This window comes from Bos grunniens, chromosome 13, assembly GCF_055505025.1.
Source record: "Bos grunniens cultivar Pamir isolate PY7600 chromosome 13, Bosgru_T2T1.0, whole genome shotgun sequence".
Taxonomy (NCBI): domain Eukaryota; kingdom Metazoa; phylum Chordata; class Mammalia; order Artiodactyla; family Bovidae; genus Bos; species Bos grunniens.
Genome location: NC_141177.1, coordinates 82,221,209 through 82,236,425, shown reverse-complemented (window position 1 = coordinate 82,236,425; position 15,217 = coordinate 82,221,209). Strand labels below are relative to the sequence as shown.

The 15,217-nt window shown below is 41.3% G+C and overlaps 1 protein-coding gene across 34 annotated transcripts in view; it reads left to right on the top strand.

Annotated features, from left to right (window-relative positions):
• Positions 1–15,217, top strand: part of PLCB4 (phospholipase C beta 4) — a 483,574-nt gene that overhangs the window by 115,441 nt on the left and 352,916 nt on the right. For 2 of the 34 annotated variants that reach the window (XM_086335134.1, XM_086335121.1), the window contains exon 1: positions 3,087–3,627. The exons of 24 other annotated variants lie outside the window; for them this stretch is intronic. The gene's annotated coding sequence lies outside the window, so the exon portion shown is untranslated. Of the gene's footprint in view, positions 1–3,063; positions 3,628–15,217 lie in introns of those variants that run through there. 8 more of the 34 variants (XM_086335153.1, XM_086335138.1, XM_086335128.1 and 5 more) reach the window with 6 other exon arrangements.

Genomic DNA, 15,217 nt, shown 5'->3' with positions numbered 1-15,217 from the left:
GTTAATGTTTTGTTTTTTACTCATTTGTGGTAATAACTATAAATGTGAATAATAATATAAAAAATTCTATGCTCTATTCTAATTGATTTATTAACTTTAGGCAGGGCCTGTTGGCTCCTAGATATGAAGATTTAAATAAATAGCACATTTGTATTCTTCCCATTTTTTCCTTCAGCCTTCTTGATTATATTACTTATTATTTTTGCATTATTGAGATGTATAATATGTTCTTTTTTAAATAGTTGCTGTACCTTTTGTTTTTTCCAGCTTTATTGAAATGTAATTGACATTCAAATGTAACATTGTATAAATTTAATGTGTATGAATAGGATGTATAATATACATGTATATTGTGAAATGATCGCTATAGTCAGGGTACTCAGCACAGTCATCACCTCAGACTGTTACTGTTTTTAAAGTTGAAATATAGTTGATTTACAGTGTTGTCTTAGTTTCAGGTGTACAGCAATTGAGTCAAATACACACACACACACACACACACACACACGTTGTTTTAGTCACTAAGTCATGTCTGACTGTTTTGTGACTCCACAGACTGTAGCCTGCCAGGGTCCTCTATCCATGGGATTTCCCAGGCAAGAATACTAGAGTGGGTTGCCATTTCCTTCTCCAGGGGATCTTCCTGACTCAGCGATGGAACTTGTGTCTCCTGCATTGGCAGGCAGATTCTTTACCCTCTGAGCCACAAGGGAAGTCTACAGATGTTTCCTTTATGGGTTATTACAAAATATTGAGTGTTGTTTCCTGTGCTATACCGTATGTCCTTGTTGTTTATATATAGTAATATGTCACTGTTAATCCTGAACTCCGAATTTATTCCTCCTTCCTCTACCCCACAGCATTACTATTCGTGTGTGTGGTGAGAAGATTTATAACATTTTCATTACAGTCTGCATATTATAATTGTTTGACTTCCATTTCATATTTAAATAATTATGTCGCAAAAACCAGAACAAAAGAAAATGTCAAACCAGGAAGCCTAACAAAATGGAATAATAGAATTAAGATGAACCACATGGTTATTAGAAACCACAACATAAATGGAATAAACTCATTCATTAGAAGGAAACTGTGCTTAGAATATGAGTCATTTAAAACAAAGTGATTACAAGTAAATGTGAACTGAAACAGCAGTGGCTGTAATTAATATGGAAGAGGGGGGTTTTACTTTTATGAGTTTTGGCTATCGATTTCACACCTTCTATGGTCTGAACTTTTAAAATAAACTTGTGTTGCTTTCACAATTAATTTTTAAGACATCCCAGTCTACATCTATTTGTTATAACAGGACACAGATGCATGTTCTTCATAGGAAACAGTGACTCTGTTTAACTTCCTGCTTTTGCTGCAGAGCAAGTCCTTAGGAAGTAGTGGCTGAAGGAATGTGCACTTAAATATCATGATATGTAGCTTTCTCTTAATCATGATCTTTGCTGAGGGGCTGGAGTTTGTATTTTTCTAATATAGCCTTATGACATGATTTTTTTAATAAGCAGTTGTACTGCTATTTTACGGGTGTTGAAATACCATCTCATGCTTCCTGGATCATTCCTTAATTAAAATAATTTTCTCAACCTATTATAGTTGAGAGAATATTATGCTTATAATTCAGTAGAATATGGATTCATGAATGAAAGACATAGCTTTTAAATTAAAGGTTAAATATCTTATTAGAAGGATAAGGGGAATAAACCTCATTTTAGAAAGATGTTGATCTTTAAGGGGACAGGAGCTGGAAAAACGACTCGTGTGCAATGGTTCTGGAGTAGTCAGGGCAGATGAGTGAGGGGTCAGTGTGACTCAGTTATTTCAGTGGAGCAGCTGTGAACCGCCCATCTATCCTGAAAACCTGCTTTTCCACCTAAATGAGAACAGAAGGATGTCAAGATTGCTGGGTGTGCAGGGCTTTGGGATTTGAGAGGAGAGGAGGTGCTGGACGGGGGAGGTGGTTCTACATGTGGTTTGCTGGAGGGATCTGACTCAGTTTCCTCCCCTTGAGTCTGCCTGTAAAGTGGTTGAAATGTACACATACGGATGCAGTAGGTGTTGGGTTTGGGTGGTGGCTACTCCTGCCTCGGTGTTGGTATCTTGGCTGGGGTGCCCTCTCTGTAGGATATGTTGGCTGAATGTTCATCTCTGAGGTCTGATGTTCAACTCTGGAGGGCAGATGGGTGACCCGGTGCAACCACACACCCACCAGAGCAGCTGCAGGGGCTCCAGCAGAAGGTCGAGCTGCTTGAGGGTGTCCCTTGTTTCCCAGCATAATGGGTGGAATGAAGGAGACGCCCATGAAATACATGTATAGCCTATTTCTCATATTTATGTTTTTAAAATATGTTTACTGTTTATTAATATTGAGTAATCTAGAAATTGATCACACTGGAATTTCGTAGAAATTAGTACAAATTAGAGGTAGATGGGAAGCTTTGTAATCTAAGGGCTTTTCTAAGTGCTTTGAAAAGTCATCACAGTGTCAGGTACGTTGCATAAAAACGGGCAAGTGAATCTAAAATTATTAGCACTTCCCAAGTGTGTCTGAAAAAATATAATTCCCTCTGGATGCCCCACAAATAAAGGGTCCCATGGTTAAATAATTGGGATGTAGTGCATAAACCATTTTTTAAAGTTTCTGCTGTATAGGATTCTATTGACATTAGTCTAGATTGACCACCCTAAAATTTCACCCTGAAACCTTGTTTTGTGAAGTATTTTACACTCTCTGGCACATTTTGGGAAAAGCTAACCTTTTAAAAAAATTGCCATACTAGTGCTTGTGTGTGTGTGTGTGTGTGTGTGTGTGTGTGTGTTAGTATCTTAATTTGATGGAGAATTAAAATCCTCTCAAAATATATTTCTAGGACCAAAGTATCCACATTTTACTATCTGTGCAAGGAGTATAATCTCCAGATCTCACTCGATCTATTAGTTCTTACCTATTTTTCTTTCGATCAGCACTACTGGTAACTTAAGAGTTTAAAAAATCTACTTTCTTTCTTGAATCCTGAAGGTGTTACAGAGGGAAACGGGCAAAAGGTGGCAGGCAGATGGGGGAGTTGAAACAAAGACTTTTAGCAGCTCGCAAGTTATCCCAGTTCCTGAATGGACAGTCAGTTGGGCTTTCCTTTAGGTTTATAGCTTGAATTTTCATAGCCTTCACTTTAGAGAAGTCAAAGATTTATTGGAAGGATGAGTTCTGGTGTAGGATTCAAACTTTCCTGTTCCTGCTAAGAAGCCCTAGCCTCTGGGCAAGTGGCACTTCTCGTGTGCGGGGCACTCACTCATTCACGGGCAGATACTTGGCAAGGTGCCGGCCAAAAGCATTTGCTATGTTTGTCTTTCTGCTTGGAATAGTGAAAAGAGTCTTTCTCGGCCCCTGTGTCTGGATGTTTGTTGTGGCTATGGGCACGGTTTGTCCAGCGTCTCGCTTTGTGGCCGAGGGCTGGGACGCTGCAGGGAGAGTCCTTACATGTGCTGGCTGTGTGGGGCTTGCTCATCCGAGTCTCCCTTCTGGAAAGAGTGAGCTTATCCTTGCAGTTCTCAGCCTGCGTGCTCTCAAGATCCTCTTTCTGACCGGGTGAAGTTTACAGCCTGCTCACTGCTCTTCAGGTAAGAGAACATACTGAAAAACGGCTTTATGGGTGGAAGTTAAGGTTTACAAAGGGGAGTCATTTTGATGTTTCTTTTTTTATAGCTTGAGGTAGGGCTGGCACAATTTTATTTTTGTGGTTCCTGAAGGTAAGCAGGTATAGGTTTATGCAGTGGCAGGAAAAAAAAAAAACGCTGGAAAATACTTCTCCGTTTTTAAATTTCTTAGATCACTCAGACTTTTCATGAAGATTATTTTATTACTGATTTTTTTCCTTAGATTTTCTAATAAGGGAGAAGCCTAAGACAAGATTGAGGCAACAAAGTATATCAGATACTATCGTTTTATGGCGATTCTGGCTTTAATTAGATACAGATTTATTTTGATGTCCTTTTTTTTTTTTTTTTTTAAATAAATCTTCTAAACCTGACTGGGACTCAGATTTTTCAATAAGGCATTTATTGGTATGATTCAATTGACTGGTAGGATTTTTGTGTGCCTATCTTTTAACATTTTGCATATTTAAAACAGTAACCACCTATATAGGGGTATATGAGAAATCTCTGTACTTTCTGCCCAGTTTTGCTTTGAATGTAAACCTACTGGAAAAAATAAAATCTAGCCAAAAAAAAAAAAAAAAAAATTAGCCAGTCTCTTGAAAATGTTTTCTATGACTACCTTAGCATGATGCAATATAGCACAGAAAGTGTTAAACATTTTTCCATTATGCACGAATTATTACAAAAAGATTCATTTTTGTTTTTCATAATTAGTAATAAAAGTATGAGACGTATTTCAGTGTCATGTTTTGATTGCCTCCTCTTAAAAATTTTTATTTTTATCATTACTTTCTTTTTATAAGCAAGTGATACTAGTTTTTATTTTTGGCTTTGATGCAACATCAACTTTTCTTTTTTGGTGTCACTGTGGCATGTGAGATCTCAGTTCCCTGACCCGAGATCAAACCTGGGCCCCCTGCAGGGAAAGGGCAGCATCATAACCGCTGGACGCCAGGGAAGTCCTTGACTGCCGCTTTTTAAAAAACTGTCTTAAGACAGGCAAGATGATTATTTTTAAAAGTCTCTTCCTAAATAGGAAGAGAGAATGAAAATATACTTTTTACTTACTGTCTTGGAAATGCACTTACTTATTGTTTTGGAAAGTTGATTGGACAATATGTAAAATTCCTGAAATAAAAGTGGGAATCAGTAACTTAAAAGTTGTTTTTTTGTGTTTGGTAACCATATTTTTAAAAACCACTTTTCACAAAGTTTTACACATATTTATAGACAAAGAAGTGATGCTGAAGTATGAAACTTCAGTGAGTACAGAGTAGTTGACTTAAGGTGGCTTTAGAAAAATCTTTGTGTACTTTGTTTTGTCAGCTTAGTGTCTTTCAAGAAATGCTATTATAAGAGAAAATGTTAAACCTTTAGTTTTGTATCAACCATGACTAGCCACGAATATTTGAGCATAAGTTTCTGTTACAGTGACTGAAATAAACAAAACATGGTCTTTAAAATACACTTATCCTAGACAAATGTACACATGATAATGTGAATAAATAAACAACATTCTATGGCTGTTTTTAAGATCAATAAATAACTTTCCCAGATGTCTTACAACTGAATGGGGGGCAATAGCTGGAGAATTCCTCTGATTGTACCCGTTGAAGAGAAAAGAGCAGTTATCAATACGTGCAAAGTGATCCCCTCTCCAGAGATGTGTGGGGTATTTCTAGATCCGCTGGAGAATATGAAACTTTCCAAAGTGCTCACAGCAGGTTGCAATGTGTTTACCGTGGTGGACTCTCCAAGGTGGCAGGGGTCCAGGGAGCTTCCGTTCTTAGGTGGGGGCAAGGTCATAGCATTGTAGGGAGGAAGTGACTGTCAAGGAAATGTGCTTCCAGGAGATAGGAGGTCAAGCCTTCCCGTTGTTCACCTGGTTTCCTGTAGCTGTCTTCTCTGAGGTTAAAGCTGCTACTTGGGAAGGCTTTGGTCCCCAGGGCTCAGCTACAGACTCGTCGTAAGATCACACTAGATCATCTGTGGTTTGGTTAAACAGCAAATTCTAACACAGCAGGTGTAGGCTGCGGCCTGGGATCCTGCATTTCTAACAAGCCCCAGGGCTGCTGATGTTGCAGGTTCTGGGACCACTCTGCCAAACACCTCCCAGAGTGTTATTTTTAACTTAATGAATGTTTTCTAGTTTGTGCTAAGCAATGAGTTTGTGAAGTAAATGGCAGAGAATGTGATCAAGGTGAACCGACTGGCTGTAGACAGCGGCCCTTCACAGGTAATGTGATAGGTGATGGTTTCTGGGGAGGAAATGTGAGGCTTTGTAACTTCTCACAAGCCTCCCCAGCGATCCTTTTGCAGGACTCTTTCTGTTGGCAGCCCTGCCTGTGGCCTCTCAGGACAAATCTCTCATCCACTCTCTCCATCTGCCCATTAGGAGCCTTTTTTCACGTGTGTTGGGTTTGATTTGCGTCTTGCTCCTGCGTCTTCTAACAGCATCCTCTCTCCAGCCTGGCTTGCAGGTGCCCCACTACAGCTCCGTGTGAATTTAAATATAGAAATCATCTGTGGGGAGCTACGTCTTTCCTTCATATAACACACATTTTCCCAATGTAATCAACCAGTCTTGGGCAGTTGATTTAAAAAAAAAAAAAGAAGCCTTGCTTGTCTCAGCTTGTTAGACTTGTGCTTTGAGTTTTCAACATCAGCATTCTATCAGGGTCCTAGATATCCTGTAAACTCTTGAAGGGAAAGAAGTGGGCAGCAGGGCAGTGCTGTGATGCTCTAAGTGCTTCAGTAATTTTATTCCCAATTATATTTTCTTCTCCAACCCTTTTTAATGAGAATCTCACACTTGAAAGTTTTACAGAGAACAGTTGCATTTTCACTGCCTAGATTATACCGTTAGCATTTTACTTCATCACATCTGTCTGTATCTACCTATCCCTTTGTCCATCTCTTACTATCTTATTTATGATGCATTTCAAAATAAACCTCAGGCATCAGTTTGCACATTTCGGCATTCTTAACTAGAGTTCGGTGTTTGTCAATAGTGTTTCATATGCAATTTGCATACCATGAAATATACACATACCTAATTGTATGTGAGTTGAGCTTGGACAAATGGATGTGCTAGTGTAGATCCTTGGCAAGATCTGAAACATTACCATCACCGAGAAAGTTTCCTCATGTCCTTTGTCGTCTCGTATATTCTTTTGTGAATCTTCTCAAATGAGAACTCATTGATTACGAATAGATGGTTTGTGGTTAATTTATTTCTTGAAACTAAATTTTGATGCAGGTTATTTTCATACTTAGCATTACATATTGTACACCACTTTCTAATAAGTTAATATTTTTTAATTGGGATGTAGTTGCTTACCACATTGCGTTGCTTTTTTTCTGTGCAATGAAGTGAAGCCGTTGTATGTGTACAGATGCCCTGCTGGGACCCCTCCCATCTCCCCCATCCAGCTCAGCGCAGAGCACGAGCTGAACTCTGTGCTGTATGTACGGCAGGTTTGCACTAGCCGTCTATCTCATTTACACAGGATGGTGTTTGTATGTCGATGCCAGTCCCCCAGTTCAGCCCCCTTCTGTGTGCACATGTCCGTCCTCTGCGTTTTCATCTCTCTTCTTGTCCTGCACGTAGTCCATCTGTACATTTTTTGTAGATTCCACCCATGTGCTTTAATATGCAATATTTGTTTTTCTCTTTCGGACTTACTTCACTCTGTGTTTCATTTGGAGTAACTCATGGTGTTCTTATTCCTGAAAAATCAAAGTTTAAAAACAGTAACTTAGAATATCTGGCACAGATTTTCTTTGGCACAAATTACTTGCCAATGAGTTGGTTGATTCTTGTGTCTGGTGAGACGCAGGCACCTGGAAGTAACTGTATTCTAAGAGGTTCTTGGGACTGATGCACCTGGTTTCTCTGGATATAGAGAAAAAAAAAAAAAACACAAAAACACCGTTTTCAGGCCAGCTGTTTCCTGTAAAGATTTTATTCGAGGATGTATTCACTCCACAGGGCTTCCTTGGTGGCTCAGTGGTAAAGAATCCACTTGTTATGCGGGAGATGCGGATTTGATTCCTGGGTTGGGAAGATTGCCTGGCGAAGGAAATAGCAACCCACTCCAGTATTCTTGCCTAGGAAATCCTATGGACAGAAGAGCCTGGAGGGCTACAGTCCATAGGGTCAAAAAGAGCTGGGCACGACTTAGCAACTAAGCAAATAGTCTGACACTACAGACAGCAACTAAGCACGGCACATAGCAACAACAAAATTCACCCCGTGACTGAGCCTGAAATGTGCACTGCTTCTCACACTGCTTCTTCAGGAATAAAAGTCTGTTCTGTGACATAGTTCCTGAGACAGTCCATATCTGCATGCAGGAGTTTGTGTCAGCTTTGGTCTCAGGTACCTGATTCACATCTGTCCTGACAAGTATACGCAGCTGTGTAAAACCTCCACTAATCAGACAGCAGCTAGCTTGAAACTCCAGGCTCTCAGAAAGACCTGTAGCCCAAAAGTAAAAATGTCCAGCAATGTCTTTGGTCACAAAGAAGCAGTTTTTAAATACCCAGCAAGAAAGTAGCAGAGCGGAAAGAGTATGGTCAACTTTGGGCTTCCCTGGTGGCTCAGTGGTAAACAATCTGCCTGCCAATGGAGGAGACTCAGGAGACACAGGCTCAGTCCCTCCCTGCTCCGGGAATACCCCACATGCCCCGGCGCGGTTAAGCCCAAGCGCCATATGCGCTGAGCCCATGCTCCAGAGCCCGAGGTCTGCAACGGGAGCAGCCGCCTCGGTGAGAAGCTGAGCTCCGCAGCTGGAGAGGAGCTCGCACTCTCCACGGGGAGAGAAGAGCCTGCGCACACCGAGGCCCAGCACGGCCAAATACACAAACAAATAAAAGTAGTTTAAAAAAGAAAGCAAGTATGTAATGTTACTGGGGGCTGTAAAATGCTCAATGTGAATTCTTTGGAAGTGTCAGAAAACTCCTATTTTTGATTTGCTCATGTTCGCCAGTCATTTTACACGCTTTAATAGAACACGAGACTCATCTTCTGAAAACCCACCCAGCTCCTCCACCTGTTACATACAGATGGATTTTGCTTTTCCAGGAAATCCTGAATTATAAACCATGGCTTTTTCCGCTATTGTCAATAAGAAAAATCCAGAGTTATATCTCAGGGTTAGAGAAGTAGTATGGTAGGTGCTCAGAAGCTTCTTTTACAGTCTTTCTCTAGAATACTACGTGGAAATGTATAGTGATTTTTAAAATTACATCATTTGATAGAAAGTTTGTTTTCTCTCTCATAAAGGAATGCAGGAAAATAATAACCCAGCAGTGTTTAAAAGCACAGTGTGTGATCCTTAGAACCAAATTGATCAAATATTTCAACAGTTGTCTCTTCAAAATTCTAACCAAACACTGGCTCTATCTTATTAGAGCTAATAGTTAACTACCTATAGGCCAAAAAAACATCTATACCTGCATTTCCAAGCTATTTAAAGTTGCTTTTCTCTGGGATGAAAGGACAGAGTAATATTTGCAAACATGTGCTGAGGTCAGTTCTGATAAAATAACTTGGAAAACCATGTTTTAAGCAAAACATGAATTCAGGTTGTAAATCTCAGGAACTTTCTACTTGGTTACAACAGTATCAGACTTCTACTTAATTCAGTATTTTATCTTATGTGATTGGGGGCATTGGAGACATATGCCTGCATTTTCTGGTACAATCATGTAACAGAGTATCGTGGGAAATGGTCACTGCTTCTTCCTCTTACAATATCAAGGCCCAGTAGAATAGAAAGAAATAACAATGATCTTCTTCTGTATCTTACACAGCATTTGCATTTGTTGTACAACTTCATCTTATAATAAAGGACCACCATTTATTCAGGTTTTATTGTATTTTCGGCTTCAATTAAAAATGCAAGATTCTAGCACAGGAGAGAAGTCATCAAGCCAGTTTCTGTCGAGCAGTATAGCTTACCCTTTCCCTACATCCTGCCTGTCCTTGAAGGGTTAGCATAAAAGCCAACCATGCTGAAGCTTTCCTGCCTGCAAAAGTCAGATCTCCACCCATCCCTTACATGCGATGCATCCATATTGCATTGACTTATCAGCTTCAGTGCAGAGAAAGACCGTTATTTGTAGTAAGTCCCCTGCATACAAACCTTCAGGCTGAGAGCTTGCAGAGATGCAGGCGGTTTCATCCGTATCGGGTGTGAGTGAGATCGCTGCTCACCCTCTGTCTTCTGTTGCTGCCCGGCCTCCAGCTTTGCTGTCTCTACCTCCTCGCCCTCCTCCAGGCAGTAGCTTGCCTGTTCACTCCCCGCCAGCCCTCATGTGCCAACTTGTACTATGCTTTTCAAGGTACAGTACTGTATTGTAAGATCAAAACTATTTTCTTCATTTTTTGTATCTGTCTTTTATGTTTTATTTGTGTGAAAAGTATTGTAAATGTGTTACAGTACAGTACCATATAGCTGATTGTTGGGTGCCTAGGCTGACTTTGGTGGCCTTGGAACAGAACTTGTTCATATGTAGGGGACTTATTGTACTCTGATTATTTCCCATATTGGCCTCATCTTCCCAGGGATCTCACAGAATTCCTTCGTGAGAATTCTTATGTGTTAGAACCCTATCTTATACTTTTGCAGATCCTAGTTTTTTCTTGCTTAGTGTTTTGAAGAGCCTTCAATCAATAAATATTGTTGGCTGGTTGCCTGAGTATGAAGAGGCCACTTGTCTCTGTACATGCTGCTGCTGCTAAGTTGCTTGAGTAGTGTCCGACTCTGAGCGACCCCGTAGACGGCCACCCACCAGGCTCTGCCGTCCCTGGGATTCTCCAGGCAAGAACATTGGAGTGGGTTGCCATTTCCTTCTCCAATGCGTGAAAGTGAAAAGTGAAAGTGAAGCTGCTCAGTCGGGTCCGACTCAGCGCGGCCCCATGGACTGCAGCCTACCAGTGTCCTCCACCTATGGGGTTTTCTAGGCAAGAGTCCTGGAGTGGAGTGCCATTGCCTTCTCCATCTGTAAACATGACTAACTTCATTCCCCCCTCTTCTAGCAACTCGCCCCAAAGAGTAGAATTTACAGAAGAATTACTTTTAGGCAAGATTAATTTGAACTTTGATGTTTCTTTCCCCTTCACTTCTTAAAGGTGTTCTTATGTATCTGGCCATGTTTCAGTGTTAGTCTTAACATTTAACACTTCAGTAATTCCTTTCATCCACAGAGAACAAAAAGTTTTCCTAAAATAATTTCATCTTCCAGAATGATTCTATAAAGCATGTTGGCCCCAGTGGTTGTCTAGAATGTAGGAAAAATCTAACACTGTGAGGTTCAGCTTCTGAGTGATTCGGGGGCAGAAAATGGACCTCATGCTGCCTTCAGTGCCTTCTGGCCAGCAATGTAAGAGCTTTGTGAGCTGAGCTCTTTGTCCCTGCAAGCTTGGATATGGTCGGTAGTCTGGAGTGGAGGGAGCATTGAGCCAGAAAAGCCTGTTCTGTTTTTCTATTCTGCTTTTAGTCTAACTGCATCACATGGATGACGTGTTCAATAAAGGAAAGAAGGAGCCACAGTCAGTGCTGTGGTCGTACCGTGTCCTGCACAGTATTACTAGTCGCTAACTGGATGGCATCACCGACTCGATGGACATGAGTCTGAGTGAACTCCCGGAGTTGGTGATGGATAGGGAGGCCTGACGTGCTGCAGTTCATGGGGTCACAAAGAGTCGGACATGACTGAGTGAACTGAACTGAACTTGATGCACACAGATTTTCTGCATCTCCTAACAATCTGGAAGATCTTGCAAAACCCAGACTTGTGTTCTCTGCGTTAGAGGAGGCCAGCGCTCTCCAGTTCTGCCCAGCATGCCCAGGATCCCTGGATTAGTTTCCTCTTGCTGCTGCAACAAATTGCCACAGACTTTGTGGCTGAAAACACTGCAGGTTTATCATCTCATAGCTCTGGAGATCGGGAGTTTAAAATAGGTGTGCAAGGCTGTGCTTTTCTGAAGACTGTAGGAGAGAGTCTGTTCATTGTCCTATTCCTGGAGGTCACCCATGTGCTGAGGCTTATGGCTACATCACTCTGGTTTTTAGTTCTCTTGGCATGTCTCCTCCTTTGATACCACGGCCTCCTGTCTTCTGTTTTATAAGAACCTTGTCTTACAGGGGCCCACCCATCTCTCCAACTTAAGATCTTTAATTTATTCACATCTGCAGTGTCCCTCTGGCCATGTGAGGTAGCATGGTCACAGGCTGCAGGGATGAGGAGTGCACGTCTTCCGGGGGGAGGACACTGTCCTGTCCACCACGCCCCCCAGGGACATATCCCACCGCTTCAAGCTGGGACCTCTAAAGTACTGAGGAACCACAGTTGATTTCTAGTAACCTGGAACTGGACATTTATCCAGCGAATAAGGTGGCAATATTTTAAAAACTGGCCTTTCCCTTCCTCTCTTCAGAAATCACTGTCTATTGGTATATCTTGTTTTTTAAATGTCATATTTAATAACTTAAAAACAAACAGGTCTTCCTTTTCTCTTGGCTTTTTTTCTGTTTTTGTTTTGTTTTTATTTTACCCAGCATTATTTTATATTTCAAGTCCTTTTCCCATTGTTATTTTCTTCTTATCTCTAGAGTAAACTTCCAGTTCATCAAGCCATTTCTTCCCTCTTTGGCCCTGTGATTATTAATCTCTCACACACTGCTTCTTTCCCCTGGAGAAGTTTTGAGTCTGCTGTGATTTGTATCTTTCTTCCCCATTTCTAAACCTTTTCATGTAACTCCTCTTCACCCTATAGTCCTACCCTCACAATTCTCTTATCTCTGTCTTTTTCATCTGACAATAGAAAATGATGTACATTTTGAACTTGTGACAGTGTCATTTATTACCAAGAACATAGTATAATATCCACTTTTACTGATAAGAGAGTGGCAAAATTAATGTCCGAAATACAGAAGCTACTTAGTAACCTAAAAGCTGAGAAAAACTCATCCACATAGGAAGGTACCTGAAGCAGGAACAAGCTGTCCCTCTATTCCAGTAACTATGGAGTTTTTTCTTCTGACCTTTCTTACTATTGTTAGTGTAAATTGTGTAGCTAGTAAAATAAATTGGACTTCTTTCTACTTAATTCATGGGTAAGGCTGTTTGAGAACTGTTGAATATGTAAGGATCCATAAAACCAGGGTATACAGCTGGTTCTCCAAGGGTGGTCCCCAGATCAGTAGCATCCACGTCACCTGGGAACTTGCCAGAGATGCCACACCTGGCCTCCTGAATCAGCAGCTCTGAAGGTGGGGTCCAGAAACCTATGCTCTAACAAGCTGTCCAGAAGATTCTCATTCAGTCAAGGTTAAGAACCATTGGTGTATTTGATTGTCACACACGGGGCTGGGGAGAGGCTTTGCTCTTCTAGGCCTAACTCTCTCAGTTTCTGAATTCAACTAGCCCCAGTCTCCAGAGGTGTCACTTCCAATAAACTATTCTTTGAACATTTTCAGTTCCAGTAAGTTGTCCAAAGTCACCTTATTTCAACTCAGAAATGGTAATCTGGGGTTTGGCACCAGGAAGAAGTAGTTCCTAGTTACAGAGTCTACCCACTGGGCTTAAAGCTCAAGTTGTACCAAACTAAACACAATTCTCATTCCTGGAACTCACCAACTTGTTCGCATCTCAGATAGGCCCACTGCCCATCTATAAAATGATGGCAGTTTCAATAAGTGTTAGTGACCGGCTTACTCCATGTGAAACACAAAAATTCCACCCCTTCCCCTCTTCCCACTACAGAGTCATTCAAAGTAAATTTCATATCTACCACACAAACCTGCCTTCATGGCAAGTCAGATTGTTCCTAACAGTCTCCAAATTTGGTGGAAAGTCCATTGGGCCAATTGAAAAACATCAGCTTTATTGAATTATAATTCATGTGCAATAGCATGTATCCATTATCGGTGTCCATCACTCATTTCAGTGAGTGTTGATCAGTGTGCCCGCTGGTGTCACCACTGCCATTGTCACGATGTGGAACTTTTCTGTTACCCAAAAAGGTTTGTTTGGACCTTTCTTCACTCTCCACCCTTTCAAACCCCTTGCTGCTGCTGCTGCTAAGTCGCTTCAGTCGTGTCCGACTCTATGCAACTCCATAGACGTCAGCCCATCAGGCTCCCCTGTCCCTGGGATTCTCCAGGCAAGAACACTGGAGTGGGGTGCCATTTCCTTCTCCAATGCATGAAAGTGAAAAGTGAAAGTGAAGCCGCTCAGTCGTGTCCGACTCTTCGCGACCCCATGGACTGCAGCCCACCAGGCTCCTCCATCCATGGGATTTTCCAGGCAAGAGTACTAGAGTGGGGTGCCATTGCCTTCTCCATTCAAACCCCTTAGCCCTAGGCAACCACTGGTCTGCTTTCTATCTCTCTAGATTCTTTCTGCTTTTTCTAGGATTTCCTAGAAAAGGAATCATGCATTCTTTTGTCTAACTGTTTCCTTTTAGCTTAATGTTTTTGAGATTCTTCCAGGTTGTTATGTTGTATAGTGTTTAAATTTCTGAGTTTTATTCATTTGTGTGATGTATCACAGTTTATTCACCTATTGATGAACATGTATATCTTTCCAGTTTGGGGCTGTTAAAAAGCTGCTTTTGTGTACAAGTCTTTGTGTGGACGTGATTTTATTCTTCTTGAGTAAGTGTCCAAGGCTGGGATGGCTGGGTCATGTGCGTACTTAGTTGCGTGAGAAATTGCCAAACTGGTTTTCAGAATGATCGGGCCGTTTGGCATTCACACCAGCAGTGCCTGAGCATTCACTGGGCTGTTTTCACATGTTGTGATGCCAGAGAGAAAGTAACTTAATTTTATATTGATTTCTAATATGTATAATTTACAAGTGTATACATAGACATGTGTGGGTATGTTTCATTATATTAATTTCACGAAGAAGCACAGCACCAACTTTGCTGATAAAATACTAGATGTTATTTTATACATAATATAAAATTCTAACCCATGAGCCTATACACGAAACTCTTAAATTACTAATATGTGATTGATTTTCTGTGTTTCCTGTGATATTTGTTTACTTTTGTCACTGCTCGTCATTAGTCACAGTTAAAGGCAAACTTTTAGAAAAATAAAAGTTCAAAACCCTAACATGAGGACATTGTTAGTACCTTTTCCCCCCTTCCAGCGTGGGAAAAGGTACCTGTCATATGATTTTGGTGTTAGGTCACTTTGGTCTAGCCTCTGAGACCTCTGCTATGCATTATGAAGAGTGCAAGGAGCTCTGAGAAAAGCAGTGGGCAGAGTTGGGGAGCACGTGCAGGAAACTGAGGAAGAGTGGTCATGTTTGGAGTGAGAAGAATGGACTGGCCTTGAGAGAAGAGAGATTTTCAGGGAGGGGTGGTCAGGACCAAGGGACCGCATGAGGACAGAGCGCTGTGAGTGTCCTGCCGTGGAGACCAGACTTGCTCACAGCACCGTCATGGCGCCAAGCGGAGTGTGAGAAATACCCAATGGAAGTAAAAGCGGCATGTTCTCAGGGAGTAGAGTGACTAGTTCTGTACCTGGGA